General features: G+C 35.3%; 1 non-coding gene across 1 annotated transcript; it reads right to left on the minus strand.

Annotated features, from left to right (window-relative positions):
• Positions 1-9528: 9528 nt before the first annotated feature.
• On the minus strand, positions 9529-9674 carry LOC116631200. Its single transcript, XR_004299132.1, has one exon. It is a non-coding gene; the product is annotated as a U4 spliceosomal RNA (small nuclear RNA).
• Positions 9675-11674: the final 2000 nt, after the last annotated feature.

An 11674-nucleotide genomic window follows, 5' to 3' on the forward strand; every position in this document is an offset into this window, starting at 1 on the left:
CTCATGCTTATCATTATAATATCTGTCCTCCTAAGTGTTCCTCATTTTGTTATATATTTGTTATACTTAAACTCAAAAGTATTTTAGAAATGAAAAATACGTATTTTTTCTACTTGAATACTATCAAACCACAATACTGAGATGAACAACGTATGTCTTGTGCTTAAGTATCACCAGATCAATGACACTCAGATTGATGTCTGAGTTAATATTTTAAAATAATATGTACGCATATGACAATATATTAACAACAGAAAAAATAAACTTATTCGACCCACTGCATGATAGAAGCAAAATATCAGTATGCTATTTTTATTTAGTACTTTATATGTGATACCTTTTATATATATTCTCTTGATATTTCACCTTCATACCCAAACCTTGAAAATAGGCACATTCAGAATAGCGGATAGGTATATTCGTAATACATTTGAGTGTCTTATTAACAGATAGATGTACTTTTATCCAGTCGTCCCTGCAACATGTACTTCAATCACTGAAATAGGTCTTTTATTGAAATCAAGAATATTTTAGATTTTTGTTTTCAAAATGAGTTTACAGCCTGTTCTATATGCCAGGGGGCACTGGCACTGTGTTTCAGTGTTAGTGTTTCCTATTGCTCACAACTTGTTAGAATTTAGTTGCTCATGGATTTTTGTAGTACTCTCCCATTTTTTTTTCCTTACATGGTGAAAACATCCCTGAGTAAATTTACAGCAATAAAACACAATCTTGTTGATGGCCTGCTTATGATTTGCCAGCTTACTGCTGCTAGCCAATAAGAAGTACTTTAGTACTGAGCATGAATTCTGCTAAAGAACATGAAAGAATTCTATATAACTCACTGTAAATTACTTCTAGTGAGCTGCTGAAACATATTTTACTCTGAATCATAAATAGCTTCTCTGATTAATACAAATACTTGGGAGCATATTGAAGACTTCGAAGTCTGATTACTTTTTAACATTCATTAAGAGGACTTTGTTCTATTGTTAAATAAATCAAGAGTCTTGAATTCTAGGCTCCTGGTTATAGACTCAACAGAGTATGAACTCTTAGGTTTTTCCTATATTGTTACGCCAAAAACCCCACTGGTATAAAAACAAGAGAAAAGTTAAATTAGAGCACTGAATATTACATTTTCAGATCTCTATCTTAATGCTATTACTATTCACCTAGTCTCACAAGTATACTTAATTTTAACGTAACACTTCAGGCCCCCCATATTTTTCCTCCCCCTCAAAAACGTGCTGGATTCCTGAGCTTTATTATCACGGCTTGGGTGATTGGGTGTTCCTTCCTCAGTGTGGACCTGGCACTAGGTGGGTGTTTCTGGAATGCAAACTATTTCATTTCCAACTTCTGAGTTTTCACTATTGACTATAATGACCATTATGCCTGACTAATAGTACACATCTTCGTTTAAGAGCTAGTCTCAGCCAATAGATATTAAATACCATTTTGAGTAAAAAACTGCAGATCGATTTGATCCACTTCCATTCTACCCTCTTTTAGAGTGCCTGCCTGTTCTAGAAATGTTGCCAAACTAAAAATTTTTATCTCCCATAATCTCTTACAATTAGAGTTCTGGAGAATTCATAGTTTAAAATTAAATGCGTTCTCACAAGATTTGGAAGTGAGGTGAAAATATCTTCTGGTCTCTTTTGATGCATTCTGTTGTCTGGCAGTTATCAGATTAGATAATGACTTGTAGAAATTACCTGGTATCCAGCCATGATTGTACCAACATATAATTAGATTAGAAGTACCTTCTTCCAAAATAATCATATTCTGAATTTCTCTTTTTTTTTACTTCACATCAGAAAGTAGCTTTAGTGATTTCCTTGTGAGTTTGCAGGTAATATTATTCTGTAGGTCTTATTCTGTCTCAATATTAAGACACATGTTCACTAAGTGATGGTTTTCAATTTTAACTGAGATTATGGAGTGTGTGTCATATAAGACCCTGAGCGAAGCTGAGCCAAATATCACAATCATGATGATCATATTCAACCTTATATCTCTGGAAGTGATTTTCTAGTCCCACTTCCATTAGAAGACATATCTCTTCAGGGTTATAAGACATCAAATTTGGGACAGTACCTGCTAAGAAGTCATCAGAGTCACCACGTAATATTCCACTACTGTGTACTTTTCAATCTGTTTGCTATAGCTAGAATAATAAAGCTAAGACCTTGAAAAGGAGAACTGCCTTACTAATAGGTATTAGTTAAAGGTGTTAAGAAGATTATACATACTGAGATGGTGGGTGAAGTAAGCTTGAAGAAGGAAACTGTGGTGTCCCACTAGTCTCTATATCCTTGAAACTCCTGACAGATGTATGCTATATTATTTGGGGGATAGTTTTAACCACCCCACCTTAATTTTTTTACAGTAATAAAGTACCTTATCAAAGGCCAATTCTTTTATTTCTTATTTACTGCTACTAGCAAATATAACCTTATCATTACCCTAGTAGGATCAGGTTGATTTGATAAATTATTTGGCTACGAAAAATCAGGATTGCTTGCTATTTATGGAAATCTGGTCTAGGAAGAGAAACTTAGAACAACATTAAGTATAAAGGGCTAAGTGGGTGCTAAGTGGGTGGCCAGGCATTCATGGAAATCATGCTTTGATGCATATAATTTGCCAATTTTTAGATTTCATTGGAAGTAAAAGCCTAAACACATAGTTTCAACTGAAGTAACAGTTACATCTATTTTCAAAATTTTGTAGAAAAGAGCCTTGGTGGCTAAAAGAGAAAAAAATACCACTATGAGAAGGTACTTACATAGAGAAACCAGGTCCCAAAGGGCACCTAGGTCTACATATGGAAATAAACCAAATTAGAATCAGAAATTTGGTCTGTAATTGGCACTAAATTTAATAAATTAATAATTTGGTGGGTGATTCCACTCTTTGGCTGAATAGACTTGAGAGTAGTTGACTTCAAATTATGTCTGTTGTCAGGTAAAACACTGTTGAAAAAAACCTACATGCCTATATTTAGCTGAGGCTGAACACACAACCAAGGAGGTTTTTAGTAAGTGAGGTCACTTAAAGACAGACAATCTTGTATGACTCTGGAGTTGGTGGGAGAGGTGTCTGCTGGAGACATTATGTCTCCAGAGATAATGCAACTAATTCTAGACTATGTTTCAGAGCAATCTTAACTGCCACATTTCCTTTCCCCCACTGAGGCATCTTCCCAATTTCCTAAAGTATTTAAGTAGGACTGGTGATCCAAACATCTTCAGCATCTTCATCTCTGACTAGGATTCTGAGATGAAGTCAACAAAACCCAGTCTAACCATTTTAAGTAGAAAGAGATTTATTAGAAGATACTGTGTGGTTTAGAGTATCTCTAGAGGAGTTAGAGGTGAGAAGGCTAGATATAGCCCACAGCAAAGGCAGCCAAAGGAAACACTGAACTACAAGACTGCTCTGTAGAAAGCATACAGACACTGACTCAGTCCATCTGGCACCTACGATGATAGGAACCAGTGCTAGAGTCTCTGCTTGAGCTGCCACAGAACAAAATGCCTCCTCTTGCCTGTTTACACAATGTAGCGCAAGTTGTTCCCTCTCTCAGTGGCTGCAAGGGAGTCTCTTAAAATTTACTTTTTTTTATTTAAACATTGCCCTGTATTTAGAAAGGCAGGTTAGAAGAGGGTTGAATGAAATTTTTTTCAAGATTTATTTATTTATTTGACAGACAGAGCACAAGCAGGAGGGGCAGAAGGAGAGGGAGAGAGAATCTCAAGCAGATTCCATGCTCAAGGTGGAGCCCGTGCAGGGCTCAATCCCAGGACCCTGAGATCACAACCTAACCGAAACCAAGAGTCGGAAGCTTAACCAACTGCACCACCCAGGTGCCCTGAGAAGGGGGTTGAATGATATTAAGCAACCCAATTCATAATATCTTCTGGAGAAATTTCATCCCATGTCAGCTACTCTGCTTATATAGAGTAGTCTGAGGAGGGAGAACGTAACCAAAATGGTCCAAACACCTAAATACTGTAAATACTTTCTAGTGGAAATAAGAACACAGCAACATAAATCAATACATCATCAAAGCTCAAATAGACTTATTTGTGAATATTAAAGCTTAATAATTGTTATGGAGTTCTTTTTTTTTTTTTTGTAAAGATTTTATTTATTTGATGGAGAGAGACACAGCAAGAGAGGGGATATAAGCAGGGGGAGTGGGAGAGGGAGAAGGGAGAAGCAGGCTCCCCGCTGAGCAGGGAGCCCGATGCGGGGCTCGATCCCAGGACCCTGGGATCATGACCTGAGCAGAAAGCAGATGCTTAACTGACTGAGCTACCCAGGCGCCCCTGGAGTGAGTTCTATTGAATAAACCAAGCTATATAGAAATGTAGGTACTTTTTACACCAAGCTATTAAAAACTTAAAGAAAAACATGGTAAGTATGGATTACTTTTAATTGTTATCTTTAAAATTATAAACCATTGAAGAGATTATTTAGATGCATTACATTAATATTTCTTTCTTTCATCTTTTGGCATTGTACTATCCTCTTAATTTTTTACAGTTTTAATCTTTTCTCTCTTGGCCTCTTCACTCACAAATTTTGAAAGCTTTATTAAATAAAATAGCTAAAAGATCAGTATCTACAAAGCCCAAGTGGGGCCCTTGATAAACAATGAAGGAATGTAGAAAAATACAAGGAATGCAACTCCACCCTAGAAAACTACTTAATACACTGTAGAAACACCCTTTGGTTTATGTAAAGAGAATTTCATGAAGATGAGTAATGTGGTTTTTCTCTCTTGGTAGTGATTATCTTTCCCTTGCTGGATAATTCCAATATGAATCTAATAAAAAAACAACTTATTAGGTGTCTATAGTGTGTAATACACTGTCCTAGATGTTGCATTTTAGAGAATTCATATTTAGTTTTCACAAAATGTTAACAATTTCCTTAGGTATTGTGTCATAATTAATTCTAGAATATATACTTACATTTAATATACAAAAGTCAAATATATATTTGAGAATATATAATTCTAAAGAACACACAGCCTGTTTTTAACAGTTCATATTTTATTAATGATGTATAAATTTTTTTCTTAAATCACATAAATTATTATTTTAAGGAAGTTTTTCTCAAAATATGCCTTTTGTCAAAAGAAATGCAAAATAAGAATTTCCATCTCTGAAATGAATTCTAAAGCAAATCTAGTTTGTCACTGTAAAAGAGTCTATATAATCCATTTATAATATAATTTGTCCTTTTAAAAAAATTACATTTGTTACTATCAGATAATCAGATGATTTTTTTTCCTTTCCAAAGGAATAAACTTGTCCAGATTAAATCTTCAGTGTGATCAAAACCATAGGTAAACTATTTTCCAGTGAAAATATACCTAAAACTATCATAAAGTTTTATACACACTCATTTTTAGAAAATCATAATAAATAATATTGTAGATCAGACCCATGGGTTCAACAGCCTCCCAGTTTTTATTTAATAAGAATGTATTTCCAGAAGTACTGCTTTTCTCACTAAACCAGTAAAGCTCAAACTGAATGCCTATTAGATTCATTCATGCATCTTTGAGCACCCAGAAATTCTGACTGAATTAGTCAAGGAAATAGTCTGGACATTGGTATTTTCCTTAAAGTTCTTTAAGTGATTATACTGGCAGCCACAGTTGAAAGATGCTATGCTGGCCAGTAATCTCAGAAGGTTACGAACACAAAACCAAAAACCTATCTGTTTCTATTAAGCAACCTGTCACTTATCTATAAATGCACCTAAGCAGTTTTTGAAGTTTTAGATTTCCAATCTGCCTTTATTTTTAACATTTGTCACAACCAATTAACAAATTTAATACTACTATTTATATTACTTAAGATGATTTTATTTAATGTCATTGTTTTGCAGTCTGATGACACCTATATTTGATATAAATATTTTCAGGTTTTTACAAAATATTATGGCATCCTGTCTGGATATGATCAGTTGATACTCAATAAGTATTCTACTCTCCTTCTAGCACCTCTTGCAATTATATCTTAGAAAACTATAGATTGTACTTCTTAGAACTCTTTGGAACTGGGTTCCAGATGTGTTTCAACTTCGGACAATAAGATTGGCCTTGCATGATATTTGTAAGGTGGTACTGAGCAGAGACCAAGTTTTTGATGCAACTACCATTTTTGCTGGTAAGTACGAGTATGGAGGTATTTAGTTTTCTGAAGCAAATGAACAGTGGTTTCAGTATCCCATCTTGGGTTTGGGGAGTGTCAAAAGGCAACTCCTGGGACATCCATTTTACCAATATGGTTTGCAATAGGCAAAGTATAGTTTTGCAAATGGCAGTAGTAGCAGCTAAGGCTTCCTGATAATGGAACCTGTGTCTATGTCAGGTTTCTGAATCTAATAAACTTTCTGCTTAAACTAGTTAAAATGGTTGTGGATGTTGAAATTAAACCCTGAGTATTAGCTATCTTCCCACTATGACCTATTTTTCATACACACACACATACGCATGCATATGCACATACGCACACATACATAGGTATTTAAATCTGTTCTCAGACGTCCTGCACAGAGAAGTAGCATTTTGTTTCCTTAATCTGAAACTTCCTTCAGTTCTATCATAGTTCTACTGAGGTACTGCAACCAAATATTAATGAAGTATTTGTTTTGGTTAAACCACATAACTTTATTCAACTGTAATATAATCCCTCTTGCCCTGAGCTGGGAGGGGCAAAGCACAGAGGAAATATTAGACCAAAGTCATGTTTCCAGATAATACCTTATACTGATTCACATACTCCTGTCTTAGTCATATTTTATCTTTAAGATAAATTTTTTAAACAACGTTATTATTGATTTGAGAGTTTTATCAATTGTCCATGTTGAAACGACCATCACAGTTACTTGCTATGGCAATCTAAGTTGCTTTTGATATAAAATTCTCTTTCTAACTCCATATTCTATAGGTCAGGGCAGCACTATGGTAGGACAAAAGAACAGAGAAGATTCCAGGAGAAGCCACCAGAGACATTTTGTGACACTGATGATGACGTTCAGGGAGTGTCAGCTGGCTCTAATTGACTGGCCCAGAAACAAGGTCCAGGGAATAAGCTGAAGGCTAACTGGCCATCAGTAACAGGGATGCCTGATGGAAGAGATGCCAAGTACAGCAAATAAATATACAGGACACCCATTTAAATATGACTTTCATATAAACAACAAGTAATTTTTGGTATAAGCAACATTTGGGGCATACTTATACTAAAAAAAATTCCATTGTTTATCTGAATCCAAATTTAACTGGGTAAACTGTAGGCTATTTAGCAACCCTAACTTTCACGTGGCAACAATAACCAAGTCATAAGGACCAGGTTTGGATGCAAACTTCGCATTTCTAAAAAAGCAGGGCTGCACTTCTGTAGAAAATGAAGTTCTAGTTAGAATTTCAAGATGACATATGGGAATGAAAGTGTACTCAGCGGCAAAGCTTACACACTGATGAAAGAAGGGAACCAGGATGATTGCTGAATTTAACAAATCGCTAAATCTTAACAATTTACCTGGATTTTATCTGTTGCCCGTTATTGCCCTTTCAATTACATATTTACATCTTGTACCTCTCCCCTGAATTCTAGATTCATATATAAACTATGAGACCTCTTATTTTGTATTATAACAGAAATCTCAAATTTAATATGTCAAAATTAAGTTCTTGATATTTAATCCACAGCTTGTCTTTTTGAGTTGCCCAAGGTCAAAAGATCAGAAACATAGTTCCCCTTTCTCCAAATCCTATCTAACCAAGTCCCTTTACTGGTTCCTTTTCCAAGGAATTTATCTTATCTGCCTACATTGTTCTAACTTAAGCTTTTGTGGAGGCATGCATTTCAAAAGACATCCATCTTGAATAAACATATTGCCAGCTCTATGACACAGCTACTCCCGAAACCAGATAAGGAATTGCCCGTGCAGTTCCCTTTTTCAGAAATCCGTGGGTGACTTAGATAACCGACCTTTTGAGTAACCCTGCTTGTCCCTTCTCACACCTTAATTCCTGCTCTTCTTTAAATTAGCCAATAAAATCAACAACTAATGATGTAATGTATGATTAACATAATAAAAAAATAACTAAATTAGCCAATAAAGAGTGAACCCTTGAAACCCTAAACACCACTTCCCTGGGCCCTATTAAAGGCAGAGCCTCAGGTTTTCTCTTTCTTTCTTTCTTTCTTTTTTTCTTTTTTTCTCTCGCTTTCTCTCTCTCTCTCTCTTCCCATGACCATGTGGCCCTTGGCATGCTGTTTATACTCCAGGACTTGCAAGTAATAAATCTTGTTCCTCAAAGTTCCCAGGTGGTTTCTGCTAAAGTGCGTGCATCCTATAGTCATAATAGAAACTACGAGACCCACCCAGCCACAACGTTGGCCTGTGGGGGAATAGTCTGTGGGGGCTGGCTAGGAGTAACATGGCCTAGGTGAGTGCCTTAGGCACTCCTAACTAGGAGCATCACTGTCAATAGGCTAGAATGCACATAACACCCCTACTTGTGTCATACTCCACCTCCCAATTAATGATTAATTGATGATGTGTTCATTATCAACAGGAAGCTTTTAAAAATGCAGTAAGTTCATGACAACCCATCTCTGCTCCCCACAAAGCCTTCAGTATCTTTTACTGCACTTAAACAAGTTGCCAAACTGCATGAGAAGCCTGGGTTACACTTCTCCATTGTTCACACTTACCATTTCATCTTTATTTGCTCATGCTCCTTCAGCCACACTGGCCTCTTTTTAGTTTTTAAAAAAATTGGATCCTTTTACCATCTTTCATCCTTAATTCTTTTTTAATTTACATTCAGTTAGCCAACATATAGCACATAATTAGTTTCAGATGTAGTGTTCAATTATTCATCAATTGTGTATAACACCCAGGCTCAAAACATTACGTGCCCTCCTTAAAATTTATTGTCCCTTAGGCCATAGGATGCTATTCTCCCAGAGATTTGCATGACTTGCTGATTCCTTATTCCAGGTCCCACCACAAATAGCACCTCTTTAAAAAAGTTACTTCTAGTTACAGTCTATCTCATTATCCTGTTTACTTCCATCATTGTTCATACTACAGCCTGCAATTATCTTGTTTGCTTTTCTATTTGGTTAGTTATTATCTCTATTATCAAAGAGAAGATATGCTTTATGCAGATAGGAAACCATATCTGTCTCATTTACCATATTGTGCTCAGCTTCTGGAATCTTGCCTAGAACATATTTGAGAATCAATAAGTATTTATTCAGGATATGAGTGAATAAATTCTACAAGATACTCTAATGTGTTGAATACTTAAATGGTTTATATATTTCTTAAAAATAATGTTAAAATAATGCAACAGTAATCGATTCACAATCAACAGATTACTGTTTAATCTAAAACATATTATAGATGCTGTGTCCTTTATTGTGACTATTATGAAAAAATAATCATTTCAAATTAAGGAAAATGATAATTTCAAATAAATTCACTTTGATTTTTAAAACACTAAAGTTGAAGCTTTTCTAAAATTGCAGCACCAAATGACATATTCACTACCTGAGGTTTCTTTTAATTAGCAATAATCCCGCCTCGGATAAACTTCATTGGCTACGATACTGCCACTGTGCAAAGCTACCTGAGGTTTCTTGAAACGGAGCAATTTGAATTTAATCTGGTATCTTAAATAACTTAATACCCATTGTGTATTTAAAAAAGTCAATTTAAATTTTGTGCGGCTTCTTTAGGTATTGCCTATGACTTGGTAAATAACTGAGTCTGGTTTTATATATTCTCAAGTGTCATTTGGTTGATGCTCAAAGCATCATGCACAACTACTTCAGTTATTTTTTTTTCTTTAGCTTTAAAATTATTTTCCTTTAAGCTATAAAAATTTTTGTTTTCCTAAACACATTTAATAATTATAAGTAAATAAGGGCAAGTGTTGCCGAAGAGTCATAACCCTATTAATCTCTGTGTAAACTGGAGATGAATATAGTTATTATTAACCTATTCATCCTGAAGAACTATGTTGAATTTTTTTTTTCTAAGATTTTATTTATTTATTTGACAGAGACAGACACAGCGAGAGCAGGAACACAAGCAGGGGGAGTGGGAGAGGGAGAAGCAGGCTCTCTGCGGAGCAGGGAGCCCGATGCGGGGCTCGATCCCAGGACCCTGGGATCATGACCTGAGCCGAAGGCAGACGCTTAACGACTGAGCCACCCAAGTGCCCCAAGAACTATGTTGTATTAGCTATATTTATAACTATGTGCTTTTTGCACACACACACACACACACACACACACAAATATTTCTATGCAATTAATTATACTAGTTACATAATTTAAAAAGAATTCTAAATTAAACTTCAGGAGTAATAAATGAGTATAGAATTAATATAATATAAACAAATATTCTCTTCATCATGCATTTTTTATAGTAGCCTAAAAGATAAGGAGTGATTTTGACATCTGCTTCATTTAATAGTAGACAAAATCACAAACATATTTTATAATTACACAAGAAGAGGGCACCTGGGTGGCTCAGTCATTAAGTGTCTGCCTTCGGCTCAGGTCATGATCTCAGGGTCCTGGGATGGAGTCCCACATCGGGCTCCCTTCTCAGCTGGAAGCCTGCTTCTCCCTCTCCCACTCCCCCTCCTTGTGTTCCCTTTCTTGCTGTTTCTCTCTCTGTCAAATAAATAAAAAAATCTTTAAAAAAAAAATTACACAAGAAGGAAAAAAAAAAAACAGATCATCACTCTCTAGAATTTAACACAAACAGACCCTCAAAATATTTGTTTTTTGTAGTTTCCAGTACTGATTCTTCATATCAAAATGAAAGTTACAAATGTACAGCACAATATATTTTGGTAGAACAATACAGATTATATTATCAGTGAAAACCTGGAGATTCTTTCTCCCCTTTCCCTCTCCCCCTCCCACTCATGCACACACACTCTCAAATAAATAAATCAATCTTAAAAAAAAAAAAAGAGAGAGAGAGAAGGAAATTACTTAGCATGGGATAGAAGAGAGGTAAGATGCCTTACATGGAATTGTAGCCAGCTCTCCTGGGCAAAGCATAAAATGAAAATAGATATCCAAGTTATTCTAAACTTTCCCCTATGCATTCCTCCTTTCTCTTCCTCTATTGAGTAGAACTGTTTTAACAGGGAGGGTATCTATCATATCAAAACTGAGGTTATGTTATATTTGAGAAGTTGACTCAAATGCAATAATTTATATGAGTGGTGAATCCTCCTGGAAGCGTACTGAAGTTTCAGGTAGGTACAAACATGTCTACTATACGTAGGGGGAGAAGAAACTGAAGAACAAAAAGATGGGGTCATGGTGGAGTGAGGACTATGGATTAACACTGAAGTCCCTCTGGAAAATCCCTATGTAAAAAGAAGAAATCTTGTCTGATGAACTGTCCATGACAAGATCTCGGGGAGAAAGTATTTTCAGGTTCAGTATGGATAAAACTCTTGTCACTCTTTGAAAGGGAAAGTACTTACATAAAAATAAACAAACAAAAAACACATATGAAACATAATAATAATATTAATAATATTTTAAAAGAAAAAAAGGTCCAAGCAACTCTTTTGTAGAATATTCACAAAGAAATGCAG

Source organism: Phoca vitulina, unplaced genomic scaffold (genome assembly GCF_004348235.1).
Source record: "Phoca vitulina isolate PV1807 unplaced genomic scaffold, GSC_HSeal_1.0 scaffold4, whole genome shotgun sequence".
Taxonomy (NCBI): domain Eukaryota; kingdom Metazoa; phylum Chordata; class Mammalia; order Carnivora; family Phocidae; genus Phoca; species Phoca vitulina.